The sequence below is a fragment of the Falco rusticolus genome, chromosome 2 (assembly GCF_015220075.1).
Source record: "Falco rusticolus isolate bFalRus1 chromosome 2, bFalRus1.pri, whole genome shotgun sequence".
NCBI lineage: Eukaryota > Metazoa > Chordata > Aves > Falconiformes > Falconidae > Falco > Falco rusticolus.
In genome coordinates, this window is record NC_051188.1 from 95,406,872 (window position 1) to 95,423,964 (window position 17,093).

The window sequence follows — 17,093 nt, forward strand, 5'->3', positions numbered from 1 at the left end:
GGCTGCAAACCTCAGGTCTATCTGACAGATGTCATCACAGCTGACTTGCTGCAGTCTCACACCTGGCAGGAAGAGGATTGAGTTGAACGTGGTTGCAAATCATTATTTTTTATCTTTGAGCAGTAATACTCACTACGGAATGTTGATCTCTGAAACAGAATAGATCATCTGTTACAGACCTATGTACTAGGTGTCAAAATGCAATTTCTCTGGTAAATACCAACAAAAGTGCAGCAGTAGTATTGAGGATGCTTAGATTATGTGCTTGGCTGAATAAATACCTGGTCAAGATCATTGGAAAGATTGCTGGGTCAAAACATGTTTTTTATCTTTTTTGTTTTCTTTGCCAGTGTGACACCAGGATGTTTAATTTTACACACAGTGTTTCTCTGCAGCCTAAGGTTTGGATGATGAATATCAGCTTTTCAAGGATGTCTGATGCTTCTGGGATAGGTTGCAAGTCTGGTATAAGATTTTATTGACTTGGAAAGATTTTCTTTAGTCCCTTCAGCATTACCCTGTTTTATTACCTCAGGTTATTTCTATAAACCTGCTTGGTGCAAATTCTGCTGCATTGAGTTTCCTTATATAACGTAACAATTTAAATAGATATAGTGGTATGATAGCTTAGATCAAAGTTAGGATTCAATCTATACTTGAGATAATTTGCATTTTAAAAATGAAGTTCCATGCATAGTTTGTTGTCAGTTTAGAAAATAATAGAGTTATTTCTACTCCCTAGGCCAAGCAGATTGAGGTATTAGGCCAATAAGCCATGTTTGCTTATTGTTTTGAAGTGTAAATACTGCATTTGGATAACTTTTTGTGCTTGTTAGAGCAAAACTCAGGCAGCTGTAGTCTTTAAGTAAAGTTAGGTGTTCTTCTGAGAAAGGGGAATACTTTTTCCAGTTCAATAATTTTCTGTTTTTTCCTTTCCTTTTGCTTCCTGCTTGAATTTCATCACACAGAGTAAGACACTAGCTTCTTTGAACTAAGCAAAGGCACTCTCATTTCCTTATGCTCTTAAAATGGGTATAGTAGAAAGAGGAAGACTCACTGAGCATACTGTTCTGCTTTCCTTCTCAGCAGCGTCGCAAACATTCTGAACAGTTCAGCAGTGTATGTAATGCATGGTTGCTTCAAAGGCGGTGGGGGGGTGGAGATCACCTTTGGCTGCAGCACTTCATTCATCTGGTTTGTATGTGCAGTGCTGTATAGGAACCATTAACTGTAACTCTTTGGAGAGTGTGAATTACAAGAAAGTGGGTATTTATAGTTTCAGAAAATGTCCCTCGGTGCATGTGCATTGTAAGGTATTTCTTAATGTGTTTATGTAGTTGCTGTCATTTGTTAAATTGCCAAACATTTAATTGTAGTTGGTATCATCAGATCTGAACTCCATCCAGCACTTATTTCCCACTTGTAATGCTTTTGAGTTCAGCGACTTGCATGCGTGCTGCAGGAAATTGAGGCCAGAGATTGACAGTGGCTGTGGTGGTGTGCCTTGGGAAGAAGTTAGAGCTAATGTATACCATCAGCTTAGGGGAGGGAAAAAAAAATAGTCACAAACCAAACCAAAAACCTACCCTGTTTAAAAAACTCTCTTTGTTTTTAATTGCACTAGTATTTTCAGGCATAATCTCTTTTTGTTTTCTGTTCACCATTTAGCTACTTGGCAAATACACAACATGCTGGATGACCGGGAGAGGAGTTAAACAGCATGTTGGCTGTGACAGAAGCATCCAGTAGATCTAGGTTACTGCAGTTCAGACTTTAGCAGCTTGGTAACTTTAGCAGTTTTGACTTGCAGATCTGTCTTCATATCTACAGTATCATAACTTAAAACTTTGGGAAGAGAAGACAAAAAGCAATTCATCTTTTGTTTCTCTACAGTAACAACATTCTAATGGCATATTTATAGCTGTTAGTAAGAGCAGAGCGGAGTTAGTTTTTAAAAACTTGAAGAAGTTTGGTCATGTTAAGCATGTAGTAATTTATAATTCAGTATTATAAATTCAAATTGGTCTAGCTATGATCTGATCTGATGGCTGCAACCTTTATTATGTGACACAATGTGTGTATGTGGCATTAGCACTCTGCTTAGAGAACTGACGTCTTTTACATCCCCTATCGTTGCGTGATAAATCTTCCTGCAGTGGCCCTTGCTGTCCTGATGCTCTCTATTTTCAGTCACTTCAGGTTTGTGAAGGCTCACTGGCACAGTGGAGTTTTACAGATTCCTGCTGACCCAGGGTCTTGAGGGAAATGTAGAGTCCTCAAATGTGGGAACAGAACCTGCAAGAATCTCTAAACTTGGCCGCAGGGATAAAATGACCACATCCATTAAAACATGAGATAATATATCTCCCACGCACTGAAAAAAACCAAAACATCAAAAATGCAAAACCAGGCTAAATGAAAGCATTATCTAGTATGTCTCAAAACAGTGCTGTATGTGTTTATATTTTTTATATTATTTAACTTAAATTGATGTTCTCTAACTCTGCATCTCCACCAAAGGAATGTTGTCCTGGGTGCGCGGAACATGCACATCAACTTGAAAGAATAAACAATTCTTCGTTGCCATTTTTTCTGAAAAGTGAAGACAGAATGTGATTTCCCTTACTGCCTTTAACTCTTTCCCCAGGTTGAGCATGTGTCGTAAGTAAGCAAACAAGCAAAAAGAATTTTTTATTGGAACAAACAAGGGAAAGGATGAGCTAAAGCCCTGAAGACATCTGAGCTTCTGAAACTTCTTGCCACTTTGCGTCACAAATACTAATGTTCAGGATTTTGCACTGTATGAAGACCACCTGGAAACCTGACAGTGGTACTTCTCAGTTAAGCCTTGGGGTGAGGTGGCCTTCTTTGGGAGCTGCACGGGTACGATCTCCTTGCTGAAATCCCGAACATTGAGGGTGGATGAAAAATATAGTCAAAATGACACCCAAAATGACACAGTTCCTACTTTTCCAGTTTCCCTTGCACCTGGCAAGGGCACAGAAGCTATTTTTGAACTGTCTAGACTGTTCTTCTAAAAAGAATCTCTTCTTTTTCCTCTTCTGGTTATTGGTCATCAGGAAGAAGGAGTTAACATGTCTTATTTGTGAATTTGCCTGTGTGCTGAGCCCACGTAAATGTTTTATGGACCATTTTTCTAGAACTGTTCTAAGAACACATCTCTTCAAGAGCTATGCATTTATAAAACTATCTTGCATGTAGTTTAATGTCTAGAAGGCCGACCACCAAAGTAAATTTTCATGTGGCGTTTTGCTTATACATGTCACAAAGATAAAATGTGAATGGGCAGCAGAGTAATTTAAAGTTTAAATTTCTGATAATTGGTTATTGGAATTATTATTATTGATTATTGCAGTGTTTGATCATTTCTCTTATAGGCATAGCTTGTTTGTTCTGCTGTCTTCCTGACCCTTTAGGTGAGACCTTTCATGTTAGAGATGGATGGTGGGATAGGTAGAAAACTCAGCAGGCATCAGTGTGTCTGCCCAGCAGTGTGTCTGCCCAGTAGCTCTGAAACATGGCTGGAAGGATGCTGCTGTGCTTCTCACCATTTCCCTCTTGGCTGTTCTTTCCTGTTACCGCTGAAAATCTTGTCACTGCTTCTCTTTCTTCTGAAGATGCTTTTCCCTACTGTTGACATGTGATCCTTTTTTTTTTTTTTTCCTTTTTTTATTTTTCCCCCTCCTTTCTTTCTTTTCTCTCCCCAGAGAAGTGTTTCGGAGCATTCTAGATTTGTTATGAGAGTATTTGTATGTTCATACCTTCAGCCTTATGAAAGGTTGCTTATGAAATACCATAGCTTCTTTAGACAATCTGGTACAGTAAGAGACAACTCTTCTCACCAATGTCACCCTATTGTAGGGTGTATGTAGGGTTGCCTTGTCAAAGCTAACTGGGGTTGGAAGTTGTGGATTCCTGCGTTCTGGGTACTCAGAAACTTCTTGGAGTTGATTTTTGTGCTAGCATGGAAAATCTGACTAAAATGACAGTAACCATCCGGTTCTGAATAGAATGGGGAAGCAATGGTACACGATGTGGGCTGGGGAAAAAATAAGTAAAACGTTCCTTGTCCCCCTAAGCTTTGCCTGTCATGTTGGCTGGTAAAGATGCTTTCCCATCTGATCAGCTGTGTCCAGCTGCTGCTGCTTTTCTTGTTCCTGCTCTGGTGGTGTGTTTACAGACAGAGCAGACTCTGCTCCCTGTCTCTGCTGGTATCTCTGTCTGACAGAACTGGTCATATTTAGATGGGAAATTCAGCTCAAGTATAACGCTAGGCTGGCGTGACTCTGAACTCACCTGCTTCATGGCTGCTGAGCTTACTGTGTTGTACAAAGAAACTCATGGCAGGTCTCCATCGAGATGTGAAAAATGCTCTAAAATTTTATTCCTTGTAACAGAGTGTTATTATTACTACTGCTAGTTAAGCATTTGGACAACCTACTTGTAATGACCTGATCCATAACAGTAATTCAAATGTTAACTTTAATAGCAGTTGAAACATGAAAGAGCAGTGGATGCTAACAGCAGCTAAGAATCCAAAGGGGAACAGGGAATGACTGGGCAAAAAATATTTAAAAATATTTATATATATATATATGTAGAGATAGTTTCACAAAACCTAATATGTTATATGTTAACTGTGAGTTAATTCAATGTCAGTTTGGGCTGACTTGTTAATGGGCAAGCAACTGAAATAGCAGTTTTGCTTAAGGTTTTAAAATACTGTTATTTCTGGAAATAGGCTTGTTGCTTATTTCTCACAAGCAGCTATCTGTCTGATTTTTATCTTGGGGGTGGCAAAACAGAGGAATATACATGCATCTGAGTGCTAAGTTTCTATTGAATTTTATTTACAATATATTCCTTCTGAGGCTGTCTTTAAGGAAAGGCAGAACTTCTGTAGCATATCTAGTTCCACAGTGAATTTAAGACAGCTGGAATCATGCTTAGTAAGGGCATTTGATGAAGTCATTTACCCTCTCAAATATGGAAGATTTCTTCCCAGGACAAAGCTCGGAATATGTTACATTTTTTTGAGTGCATATATGAATGAGTCCACATCTTGACATCACAGCTTGATATTAATTATATGTTAGTATAGTGATGGTGCTGCTTCACCTTCCTTTCTCCTTTCATGTTGAAAAAATGCTAATCATACTTGACTATCTCAAGAATGCTTGTCAGTTGTTCATTTCTAATTGCCCACACTGCTTAACTGGAGGATATTTTCTGCACTGGTCAGATTCTGCATTCAGATAACCAGGTAGCAGTGTTAATTACTGAGTAACATTCTGATAGCCAAGTTCTCTAAAAGATAGTGAGGGGTTTTCCCCTCCCCCTTTTTTTAAGCTGTATTTTCCTTTTTGTGAAATGTATTTTGAGTCAAACTTGGTTCAGAGATGTCTTTAAGACCATTCCTCCTCCTCTTCCAAGACTACTGTCCACTCTCTGCCCTTTCTTCTCATAACTGTCAAGCTATTAACCACCAGACTGAGACTCTGTAACTCGGTTGTGCCTGATCTTTTGTCTTTTCCAAGCCTTGTCATAGAGTTTTCTGTTGCATGACCAGTGGTTCCATCACAGTAGCAAAGGCATTTCTCCATGAGTAGATATCTAGCAATTTAGTGGGGGAACCCGCATCTTGGTTCTGGAGCGGGAGCATGCCTAGCTGTAGGATGAGATGGATGCTGAGACAGCCCTTACTTTATGACCCAGTGGTCAAGGCGCTCCCGTGCACTTACCTGAGTAGATGTGTGGTGCAGACTTGATGGGGAGGGAGCTGGCACTTCCATGAAAGAGATGTCCTTCCAGCTGTCTGCCTGGGTAGGGACTGTGAAGCCTTCAGGAGACAGACCTGCAGGAAAATAAAAAAGGGCAAGTAATCCAGGCAAGTGTTTGGGCAGGCTGCATCCAAGCTGTTGTAGCGTGAGCTTCCCTGCTCTTATGTGCAGATCTGTACGTAGATGTCATGGTACAACGGAAGCGATAGTTAGCCTTCTGTCTTTTCATAGTACAAAATTAAATTTGACTGGGGAAATTCTTTGTTGATTAAGACTGTTATTTTGGGAACTGATATTATAGTTACATCCTAACCATAGCTCAGAGCTGGATTCCTTCCTCTAAAGAGGAAGAATTGACTTATTTCACCATTACTGTTCTTTAGTTCTTCAATAAATGTTTAAGATGTTGCAGTCTCATAGTGGTTTCCTCCATCATAATGTTGACTTTGTTATTAAAATGTGATTATACTGCACTTTGAAATACAGGTTTTTATTTCATATTTTTTGATTTTAATTCTGGAAGTTCCTGACAAATGCTTCTATATTTTAATGGTGGTTGATATCCGCAAGAGGGTGTCTGTCAGACCTCATATGCATGCTACTGTACTTGCAACTCCAAAAATTCTTTCTTTGGATTGAAATTATGTTCTTTACTATATTTTTTTTTAAGCAGGTAGGGGGAGTTCTTTTGTTTGTTTCTTCTACAAGCTACCTTTGAAGGAGATGGCATAGAAGCCATTTGTGCAATTGCAGTGCATCACCTTTAAGGAACAGGTAGCACCTGATATAAATGGAGAGAATGAAAACCTGAAAAAAGAAACAAAGGGAAAATAAATCCTTCTTTCTCAAGAAATTGACTTTCCTTGCTTTTTTGTTACCACCACAGGTGGTTCTATGAGAAAATCTCTTAGTTTAAACTTTCTTACATTTCCTTGCCCTATCGTAAAGCTGTTTTCTCCTATTTAGTTCTGTAAAACTTTGTTTAGAAATTTAAAAAAAAAAAAAAAAAAAAAAAAAAGCCTAAAAGTTTATAGTGCTATACTGTATGACTCATCATGCTTTTTTTGGGAGGAGGAACTTGTTGTATCCTGGTCTGTATTCAGAAGTAGCCAAGCTACTAGGTTCAGGCATTTGAGGGGCGCCTTTCCCTCCCCCCCCCCCCATCAACCCATGTGCACTCAAGCTTCCTGTCTCAGGAAATGGGTATGAACTTCTTTCTCTCTCTCTTAGTCCCTGGTTTTTTTTTCATCCGAAAGCAGCTGAGTTTCTAGTAATCAGCTCCAGCAGTGGGATATGTGGGGTAAGAGGTCTTTTTTTCATTTGTAGCTAAAGCAGAACTCAGAAGGAAATGTTATCAAATATTTGCCTGTTTTATAAGAAAAGGTTCACTTCATTATTTACAGGTGGACTGAGTTAATGTCTCGCAAATTAAAAATCTGAAGTTATAAAAACCTTTAAAGTATTTAAAAATCTAGTTCTGTAGGCAAATTAGTTCCTCTTCCACATTTTACAATTGCTGTTTTTAAAGTGTCACCTTTTTTATATGTGGGTAAAACTTGGCTTGAACATGTGTCCCTTCACAATACCTGTTAGTAAAATACTCTAGTATTTGATGAAGCAAAGCTACTTTTTGAATGTTATCATTATTCTAAAACAAAAGAATTCAGATTAAATAGGTATGGTACTGAAATTGAGATAAGTTTACAACAGAAAATACTGTTGGACCAGCAAAAATGGGTGATACAGCTCAGTGTAACATGAAACATAAAGCTGTAGACTATAGAGGAAGTATTTAAGGGAATATTAAGAAGCCTTTTGCTCAATGTCTGGTCCTCACAGCTGGCTATCATGTTTAAAATGCTACATTTGAAGAGGTTTGTGTAATCTGTACAATTTTGTATAAGGGTAATAATAATAAAAAAGTTAGAATGGCTGTAACACTAGCTGTGTGTCACTTTTTTTAATGTGCTGGCATCCCCAATGCATTCATCACTGTCTAGGCATGAGCTAGAGGTATAAACTGCTGCAAGAGTTGTCACTCAGGGCAGGTTAAGTAACATCCAAATGCTCGTACCATATACAATATCTCACTTCTGAGATGGAGCCTTAATAATCAGCAGGAGGTGTTGATCACTGATGAGCAAAGACCTTTGCCATTTTGTATGGCAGTGGCAAGGAGAACGTGTCTTCCTGTAGTCCTTGGTTTTAGGCAAATTATGATGAACTGTCTCTGTCTACGTAGCATGCATAATTTGCAGTTTGTGGCCATGTGTCTTGTGAGTGTGCAGCACACGTAAGCTTCTCCCAGAGCTGAAAATTGGATGTGTGTGCAAGTAGTCAGTGAGCAGCACTCTGAAAGTAATTTCTCCCAAACGCGTATGATATGAGTCACAGACAAATGGCTATGGAAGGGGAGTACGAAGGCAGAAGGGATTCAGGAGATAATAACCCATATAACATTCCGGTACAGAAGGTGCATGTTTGCACATTCTGCTGGAGCAGTTTAGTATCTGCCTACAGCTGTATGACCTGTGCTTTATGGCTGTTGTAGACAAACCACCACAGTGCTTAGTGTGACTCCTTCCATTTCTCCTTTAATGTAGATCACTGAGGTGACTTGAATTGACTGAAGAGTGAAGCACAGATGTTAAATAATGGCTGGCTCAACTGATTTGCCAGCTGTAAAGTGACAACAAATTTTCCAGGGTCAGTGATTTCTCAGTCCAGTCTGTCCACACCTGTGACAGTGTGCCTCTGTGTGGCTTCCTAACAGCGTGGATATTTTTCATGTTTAGGATGAAGATCCTTGGTGAGATTCCTGACTGATCTTAGCTGGTGAATTAATGTGATGGAATTGCTTGCTTTGCTTCATAGTTAAGTACACCGTAGTTAATGAGGCCTTACTCTGTTGTACCTTTTTTAGATGTAAATCTTACTGTTCTGGTTTAGAAACCTTAGTGCAAGTTACAGCAGCCCCTGTTTATGGCTCTGGAGTTCTTTGTTTCAGCCTTAAGTCATTCAAAACGTCTCAAGGTGGCCTTGAGCTGCTGTGTGTTTCTTCATTCTGTGCAGAAGGTCTACAGATGGGGTAGTAAAAAGCAAATGGTATCTTGCACTTCCTTCGGGAGCGTGCATTAGCATGGTAGCCTGAGGCCTTGTGCAGGTGTGTGGGATACCGCAGGGATAAGGGATGTGGTGAAAGAGAGGCAATATCAGTAGAAGTGTGAAAGGAGGAACAAGCACAGGAGAACAAAGTTGCTTAGAGCATCTGCTCAGACACAAGATGCAAAAGAGAGAGACCAGAAGAAGAACTAGGGTATGGGAACAGTCTAACCATCTCATAAATGCAGGGGGAAAAAAAAAAAAAATCAGTCTGCTGGTTTGGGATTTTTTGTTAGGAAGATCAGCTGCCACTACTTAATTGCAGTTACTGCTTTTGGTGGGCAGAGCTGGGAGCGAGTCCCTCAGCCCTCCTCAGTTGGTTGCAGGGAGAGATTGCTGTTAAGCTGGGGAACAGATTGGTTCAGTGTTGCAGTTCAAGCTGATGGTTGTGTTTCACTGCTCCCAGGAGTCAAGTGACCTTGTTTATGCTATGTAGCTGGGCCAGTATGCAGCTGTTTCCACTGTAAACGCTCATGGAAGGCGAGTTTCAGGGTATGCTTGTGCATATTACTTTGCAATTAATTCTGTATGGACACACACGCTAACCCGTCCTCCCATAGTTGCCAAAGTGCTTTCTGCTGCTGTAGGCAGCACTTTCAGTTCGTTTTTGCCTTGTCAGAGAAACAAGTGGGTTAGTAGAAAGGAATGAAGGTGATGCTTGTGGCATGAAGAAATGAACTGCAGGGCGAAGTGGCTCAGACCTTTCAAGAAAAAACAAGAATAATTTTCTATGGTACCATTAATCCCCTAGTTTGCAAGACACTTCACAGGAAAAGTATGATAAAACTGCTGTGATAGGAAAAGGCAAGCTTATCCAAGTCTGAACTTCTTTTGGAAGAGTAGAATTTCTATATATTCCTGAATACGATCTGTGCAATACTACGATGTTCTCCTTTCTAAACAGCAGTTAGAAATAATCATCCCATTAGGTATGAGAACAGATTTTTTTGCATTAATAAATTCTGAAACCAAAAACCATTTAGGCATGAAAGTATTTTAGAAACAGAATGGTGCTGCTGGGGATTGAGAGTGGTAAGAAGGTGCGTAGGACCTCTCATTTACTGTACAAACATCCTGCCCTGGGTAGTGTCCTTGAACATGTAAGGGCTTCCCAGGGATCTGTCCCTATCATTGCTATCGGCATGCTGCACAAAGGGGAGGAATATGTTTTTGCTTTCTCATGAGATCTTCTTCAGTCATGTATGATTTGTCTTGTTTCTGACAGACCTTTCTCAAGGGCCCTCTTTATGCTAATGTTTCCTCTTCTTTTGCTTGTAGCCTATTCAGATCTGTCCAGTGGAGGAGAATTTCAGCCACTTGAGAGAAGGCTTGTTCTCCTTGGTGGCAGAGCAGGGATCTCCTAGGAATGGCTGAGAGCAGTGGTTGTGGAGAGGGGTTGTCTCTTTAGGTGTTGGGTAGGAGACCTGTCTTTGCCTTTGCCTTTCCTGACCTAGAGACGTTGCAACGTGTGTTATGTGATGTTGTCCCCATTGCATGTGCCTTTCCCATGAGGAAAGGAATGAGGGAGGGAATGACATTTGACAGATGTGTAGGCATTTTTCTTAAAGTTGGAAGATGTGGTGATGAAATAAGCTGCATGGAGTAATGTTCTCTATAACGCAGAGAAAGACGTAAAAAGAAGGGGGGGGGAGGAGGTAGAGCTGGGGGGTGGAAAATAAGATTTTAAGGATTTCAGGTAATTATCTTTATGGAAGCATACCTTGGAGCAAAAGCCCTGCAAAGGATTTGTCAGCTCCTTAGAGAGCCTCTTTCTTTTTAAACAATGCGAAAGTGCCAGAAGCCTGCCCTTTGGATGGGGGAGGACTGTGTTGTATGTGAGTGTTTTGGAGAAGTTCTGTATCTTGGAGGAAGAGGAACTGGAGTGTGGTTTGACAGTTGCTACAGCAACTAACGTTTTTTTAATGGAAGGCAAGGATAAGTGATGGTATAAAGTCTTGTGTAACTGACGTACCTTCCCCCGCTTCCTGCCAATTTTCCAGTATATTAAAACAATAAGTAATTTATGAGTTCAGCTGAGAAATGGCTCTTCGTTTGCCCAGCTCAGCCACATTTGTGAGACTACGTGATCTTTAGGGAGACAGCAGAGAAGAAATTATTTACATACCAGAAAGGAAGGATTCAAGTATCTCTGAAAATTATACTTTTCAAGGGACAAACGCATTCCTTGTTCTGCCTGAAGAAATTTTGTTAGATGTGGATGTCAGTGGGCCAAGGCTTCTTCATCTCTTTCTTTTCATCCTCTCCCTTCCTCTCCACTGTGATTATTTTTTGCAAAGTTTTAAAAACTCTCTTTGGTTACCATGGAGTTATTTTTTAATGTGGGAATGATGATGTATTGTAGAACAAATGGAGATGATGCAGACTTGTGGCAGGAGGTGAGTTCTGCTGGCCCTCCCTGCAGCAGTGTTGCAGAACCAGCCCTGGCATAGATGTGCTCTAATAACTGCTGTCCAGGGAGAGAATTTAACCCTTATAATTCTCTCCTAGGTGGCTGCTAGCTTCTGGGAGGAATGATACCAGAGCAGAAACCACCTATCACATCCCAGAGCATACAGACAGTCACTTTAAGATATAAAAAAGTGACTTAATCTGCGCTTTCATTCACAAATTTAAGGTTACATATTTAAATTTAATGGTGGTTTCAGTTTTACTAGTGAAATTTGGGGGCATTTTCCAGCTGAATTTCAAGGAAAAAGAATGTGGCTAATGCTTGGTTTTTTGAAATCTTGCTGAAAGTCTTAGGCTGCAAAGGGTCAGTTTTGTAGCACTTTGCCTCCCCCTTGGGTTCTCTATGTAAGACCAAAATTAATTAATTCTGAGTTAAGAGTTACTGATTTAATTAAAGACTAGGTATTAAACCATTAAGTGTCTTTATAAAATGAATCATAAATTGAGAACGATTATGAAATCTTAAATATAAGGTTTCACAATTTTTACACCACTCTTAAAAGCCTTGTTTTCATGAACCAGATATGTTTACCTAGTTCTTTAGAAGTAAGATTTATGTTGCAGATGTCCTTGCTAGCATTTTGAGCATTAACAAGTCATAACCAGAGCCCCTAGGTTTGTAGATTTGAATCCCGTGTTTTGTTTTGCAGTTAAAAAAGAAAAAAAAAAAAGTTACCTTTGGTACAATTCATGACAATTTTACACTGTGCGCTTACTAAAAATTATGACTGAACTAAGAACCAGTTTTCAAGTGAATGACACTGAGGTATTTAACTGGAATAAGTTCACTGCTCTTGAGTTGCTGAGAAGCAGTGCATGAAGCATGCACATTTTTTTGCACGGATGAGAAAGTAATAAACATTTGCTACCAATTTTATGCATTTTTAAACTTGGTAGAGGACTAGTTACTACCTTCTTGCCATTTTGTGGATTCATTTGAGATGAGAGAGATAATAAGTATTTGAAGTAAAGGAAAGACTGACAGACAAATTTCTTTTCAGATATTTGTGTGTAGTGACCAGTATTTATTCAAAGAGAATTCTGCAGCTTTTGAAATCTGTGGCAGAAGTGTCTTCCTCCCCGTAGCATCCTTTTTGTTCTTTTCTTCCTACAGCTCTCTCTTTCCTCTTTCATCCTTCCCCAGACATTGAGATGGCTCATTGTTTTTCTTTCTCTAACTCATTCACTTGCCCCAGTGACACAACCCCATCTCCAAATCTCTTTTACTCTCACTTGTTCAGGCTCCTTCAGGGGTCACCCTGCTGCAAAATTCTCCTTTACATCTTGCCATCTTTCCCATAGTAATGCAAACCTGCTTCTTAAGATGAGAGAGATGAAAGCATGTTGCACTCCTGATTCTCTGTGCTATTCCAACTGCTGCCCATCTCCTTTCTTGTTTTCATGTCATTCATTGACTCAGCTACTTGGAGTTATTTTTCAATTCTCTCTGGACTTCTTCCAGGCTGGCTCTCATCCCTTCTCCTGCATCTGACTGCCCTCTTCCAGCATCCCATGACTACCAAATAGCACTGTGTTCATAGAGGGATGCCAACGGAACTTCTTGTACTTTATCAATGTGCATTGTTTTTGCTCTTTAAGTCATGCAAAATGGAAATCTTTCAGCACCACTGAATTGTTAGTGTGTAGGTGAAGATACTTGATTTCCTAGGAAACTGATAAGGGCACCTGTGACATGAAGAGGTATATGTAGTAGAAAATGCTAACATTTTTGTGCTTATGTTGTTTTGAAATAGGCAGAAATTTGTTGAGATAATGTGATGGTCAGGGAGTGATTACAAACACAGTGAACCTCCCATTCCTTTGAAGGTAATGTTATCTCCTTTCAGCTGTATTTAACTATGTTTCAGATAAGCCTCCCACTTAATGCTGTGGATTATGCTCTAGCATGGGTGAACGTGCAGGTATTTATTTGATTTTTTTTTTTCCCCAAACTGGCTATGCTGTTGCTTTTTGATAGAATTCTTTGGCTTCTGATTCTTGGGCTGGAGTGTGCTGACACTGATGGAAGCTGTAGGCATGCAGCACACATTTGTAAATGGTTGCAAGAACTACACTTTTAGATTTATAGAGCGATTGGAATATTTTAGTGTCTCATTTAGTCAGCCACTTCAGACTTTTATTTAGATAAATTGAAGTTTCTCACCTGAAGAAATGTTGGTATAATTTGAAAGCAAAAGGAAGTTACTTGTAGTTCGTCAGACTAATTGGTCTTTTTACTGGCACCAGTGAAAAATGTAGGAAGGTTGAGACAAAAATATATGAGGATATTCAGAGAGATCTCACCAAGTTTAATTTAGTAACCCAAGCTAGTGCTACTTAAAAACCTCTTGGGCATGGATATTACACATGCATTTTTGTCCTATGAAACATAAAGGAAAAGCACTATTCTTTCTTTATTTTTACTTTTCTCCACACACCCCCATACCCCCCTGATGAAAAATGACATGAATTTATTCACAGTTGTCTTGAAAGTGAATTCTTGCTGAATGGCTGGAAATAGCTACTATGAAGTATTTTCAAAGTAGCATTAAACCAAAGACTTTTCTGCCTTCATAGTGGCAGTATTACAGACCAAAGGAGTTGAACAGAAGCCCTGTAATGCAATTGATTTTAGTATTTATTGTTAAAAAGCAGCACTCCTGTTGTCATCTTCAGCATTTTTAAAGACAGAAAACTGTCATTTGGAAAATGGAACAGAATGGGTCCGTGTTTTCCAGCAAATGGTTCTCTGTGGTTCTTCAATGAAAACAGGTGCTCAGCTGTTAAAGATAGGAAGCTTCATATGCAAAATTGCCCGTTAACATTACATGTAGCAGGCAAAATTCTGTGTCTTTCAAAGGGAAGCTGACCTGGCTCAGATTCACCTCTTTGTGATAGGATGGCTTTTTTCTCCAACGTTTTGAAGCATATATTAGCACTTGTCTTTCTGTAAGATAAGTGCATGAAGTCACCTGAGGCACCACTGCATTTTGTAAGGTAGAAGGGAAATTGATTCAGTTTATACTGATTTTACTCAGATATCAAGTTTGCGTGATTCCTCTGGAGAGGTGTATAAAACTGTAGGTGTGACGGGGTTTCTGTGCTGTAGTTTAGTGCTAATGCATCTGTAAGTGCACAGATTTAAACTGCAGACTATAAAGGTCGTTAGATTTAAAACAGAACAACCAAAAAAAGCAAAAGCAGTGAGAGTATGTGCAGGCTGTTGGACCCGGCTCCACAGCAGTGAGTGTAACAGCATCAACTGGGAGAGATGTCTCCTGGCTGGCTCCGTGCAGGCTACCCTGCCCAAGGCTGAGCCTAACATCAAAGGGAGATGCTAAACCCGCAGCAGGCAGAAGAGGGAGGGAGCTGAGCAAGCAGTCAGGGAGGTGATGCTCAAGGTGTCAGTGCAAGTGCTGACAAGCTGGGAAGGCTCCGAGACATGCAGAGGGGCAGACCATGCCCATGGCTTCTCCTAGGCGGATGCTGGTGAGTGTGGCCCCTTCCTAACTGGCTCCTTTACCGAAGGAGCAAGGCTTTGTGCAGGGGGCTCCATATCTCGTGGCTAGCAGAGAGGTTACACTGTGAGTCTGCAGTGAGGATGATGTGCCTTCCCTGGGGACTGTCTTGAGCCATCCCTTGATTGCGTCCCATGAAGAAACAGCCCCTTGGCAACATCGGGGTTCTGCCGAGGCCACCCTCTTGTGTGGGAGCTCCTGACAGAGACACCTGGCAAGTGCCTGGTACGTGGGAATGCAGTGTGGGATGCAGGAGCACATCACTGTATCGCTGGAGCCTCTGGAGGAAGCTCTTACGTAGCATGTGAAACCTGGCGAGTCAGTGAGTAAGCTGTAGCCTTACGTAAGAGCATAGTTAAAGAGTTAGCTGCAGATAAGGGGTGACTGAGATATGTTGACTTTTTTTAATCAAACAATTGATGCTTTGCTAAAAGGAGTTGGTTTTGAATTTGTTGAATCAGCTGTGGTCATGGCCTGAGAGTGAAACTTTTGACAGCTCCAGCCCTATTTGGACCAGTTGCAGTAGGTCTTGTTATCCAGGACTCAGTCCGGTATATGGAGAGTTATGGAGTGTTATCTCTGTTGCCTAACGTCTGCATATGATAACTTCTGGTGATGTGAGGCTGCCAAAAAAAGATGGAAAGAAGTTCTGGTAGCTTTCTAAGAAAGGCACTCAGCTCTTTAAAGGAAGAAGCTCTCTTTGATATATGATATCCCTGAGTGTTAAATGCGAGTCCAACCTTGCAGCACAAAGGGCTGCAATATTTCTTAGCCCAAAGACATTTGGAGAGTTTTCAGTGAGGCCTGGCCTTTGTTTCTAAGTATTTATATGATCTACGTTGCCAGGAATATTGATAGTTACATGCAGTTTTACAAAGAGGTGCATTTAGTATTTAATGTAAGAGCAGCACTTATGTAGGGGCTGTTACTTCTTTATGGCAGTATTTTATTTACATTCACGGGTCTGATGAGTCTTTCATCCTGTTCTGCCTTCCAGCCGTGGCCCGTGTGTCGTGGTGAAGCAGTGGGTTTCTCACTGCCACCTTGCCTGTGCTGCGGTGGTGAGATGTCTGGACTGTGTGCATGTGAAGTCTCAGAGAAAGAATTTCCATAGCTCTCACTGCTGTCTGTGCATGCTGCCTAGGTGGTTACATATCTATCCGTCTATTTATGAATATATAACATTGCTGTTAGGAGAAGCTGGTGTTCACACTTAATCACTGGGAATTCTGTTAGCAAAACCAGATAGACCAAAATAAGGACAGGAGCATCAGCAACTCTACTTTTAAAGCTCATTGATAAACAAACCCAGTTTCTGCCACCTTAATTTGAAAGTGCAATCTTCCTAAACACAAGTTACAGAAAAAGAGCAGCCATTTTTTAATGCATTCCTAGATGTGCTTGCCATGGAGCATCTGTATTAGCAAAACCAAATCGTGACGCATTATTAAAAATACATTTTTTTTTTTCCAAAATAATTATTGTTGCTTTATCACACTGTTGTGAAGTCACGTGATTGATTTGGTTGGAAACTTCTTCAGAGGTGAAAATCAAGCCAAGCTGTAACAGAGTGTAGCAGCTTTCAGCTTTTGAGGGCGTTGCTTTCTCTGCAGAAACAAGGGAGGCCATGGAGAAAAGCGTTTGCTACTTGCAATGAGATTCCTCTTCTCAGAGGTGTGGGTCAAAGGTAATTTGAGGCTGCTCCCTTTCTGAAGTGGGACGGTTGCATTGTTGAGCGTGTAGGTTCCCTTAGCAAGCGGTTGTCCTGGGCTGGAGGAAGGAAAGCTAGGAGATACGATGACCAAAGATTTACCCTGTCTTGCCAGCATGTACAACGTGGAGCACCCCCACCTGGAAATGAAAGCGATCTGGGGGATATTGTTGGACCAAGATGCCTGGGTCTGTGTAGTTGCCATTGTTGGTTTGTTGTTTTTCCTGAAGAGTAACAGGCTATCTTTCATGGTGATGGCCATCCCACCTAACTTCTTTAGCTTATCTTTAGACTGAATTAAGCTGCACCATTTTTTGATGGTTAAACTCTGCTTATGGGTATGTTGTATAGGAGATCAATGTAGAATAGAAGCTGGAGCTTTTTTCTGGTAGTTAAGTACGCAGGAGCTTTCACCAAGGTTTTACAGCTGGA

The 17,093-nt window shown here is 40.5% G+C and overlaps 1 protein-coding gene across 4 annotated transcripts in view; it reads left to right on the forward strand.

The window, feature by feature from the left end:
* The window catches only part of ARHGAP6 (Rho GTPase activating protein 6), a 336,609-nt gene that overhangs the window by 217,688 nt on the left and 101,828 nt on the right, over positions 1-17,093 (forward strand). Inside the window, exon 1 of one of the 4 annotated variants that reach the window (XM_037377478.1) lies at positions 7,024-7,101. The exons of the other annotated variants lie outside the window; for them this stretch is intronic. The gene's annotated coding sequence lies outside the window, so the exon portion shown is untranslated. Of the gene's footprint in view, positions 1-7,023; positions 7,102-17,093 lie in introns of those variants that run through there. 4 annotated transcript variants of the gene reach the window in all.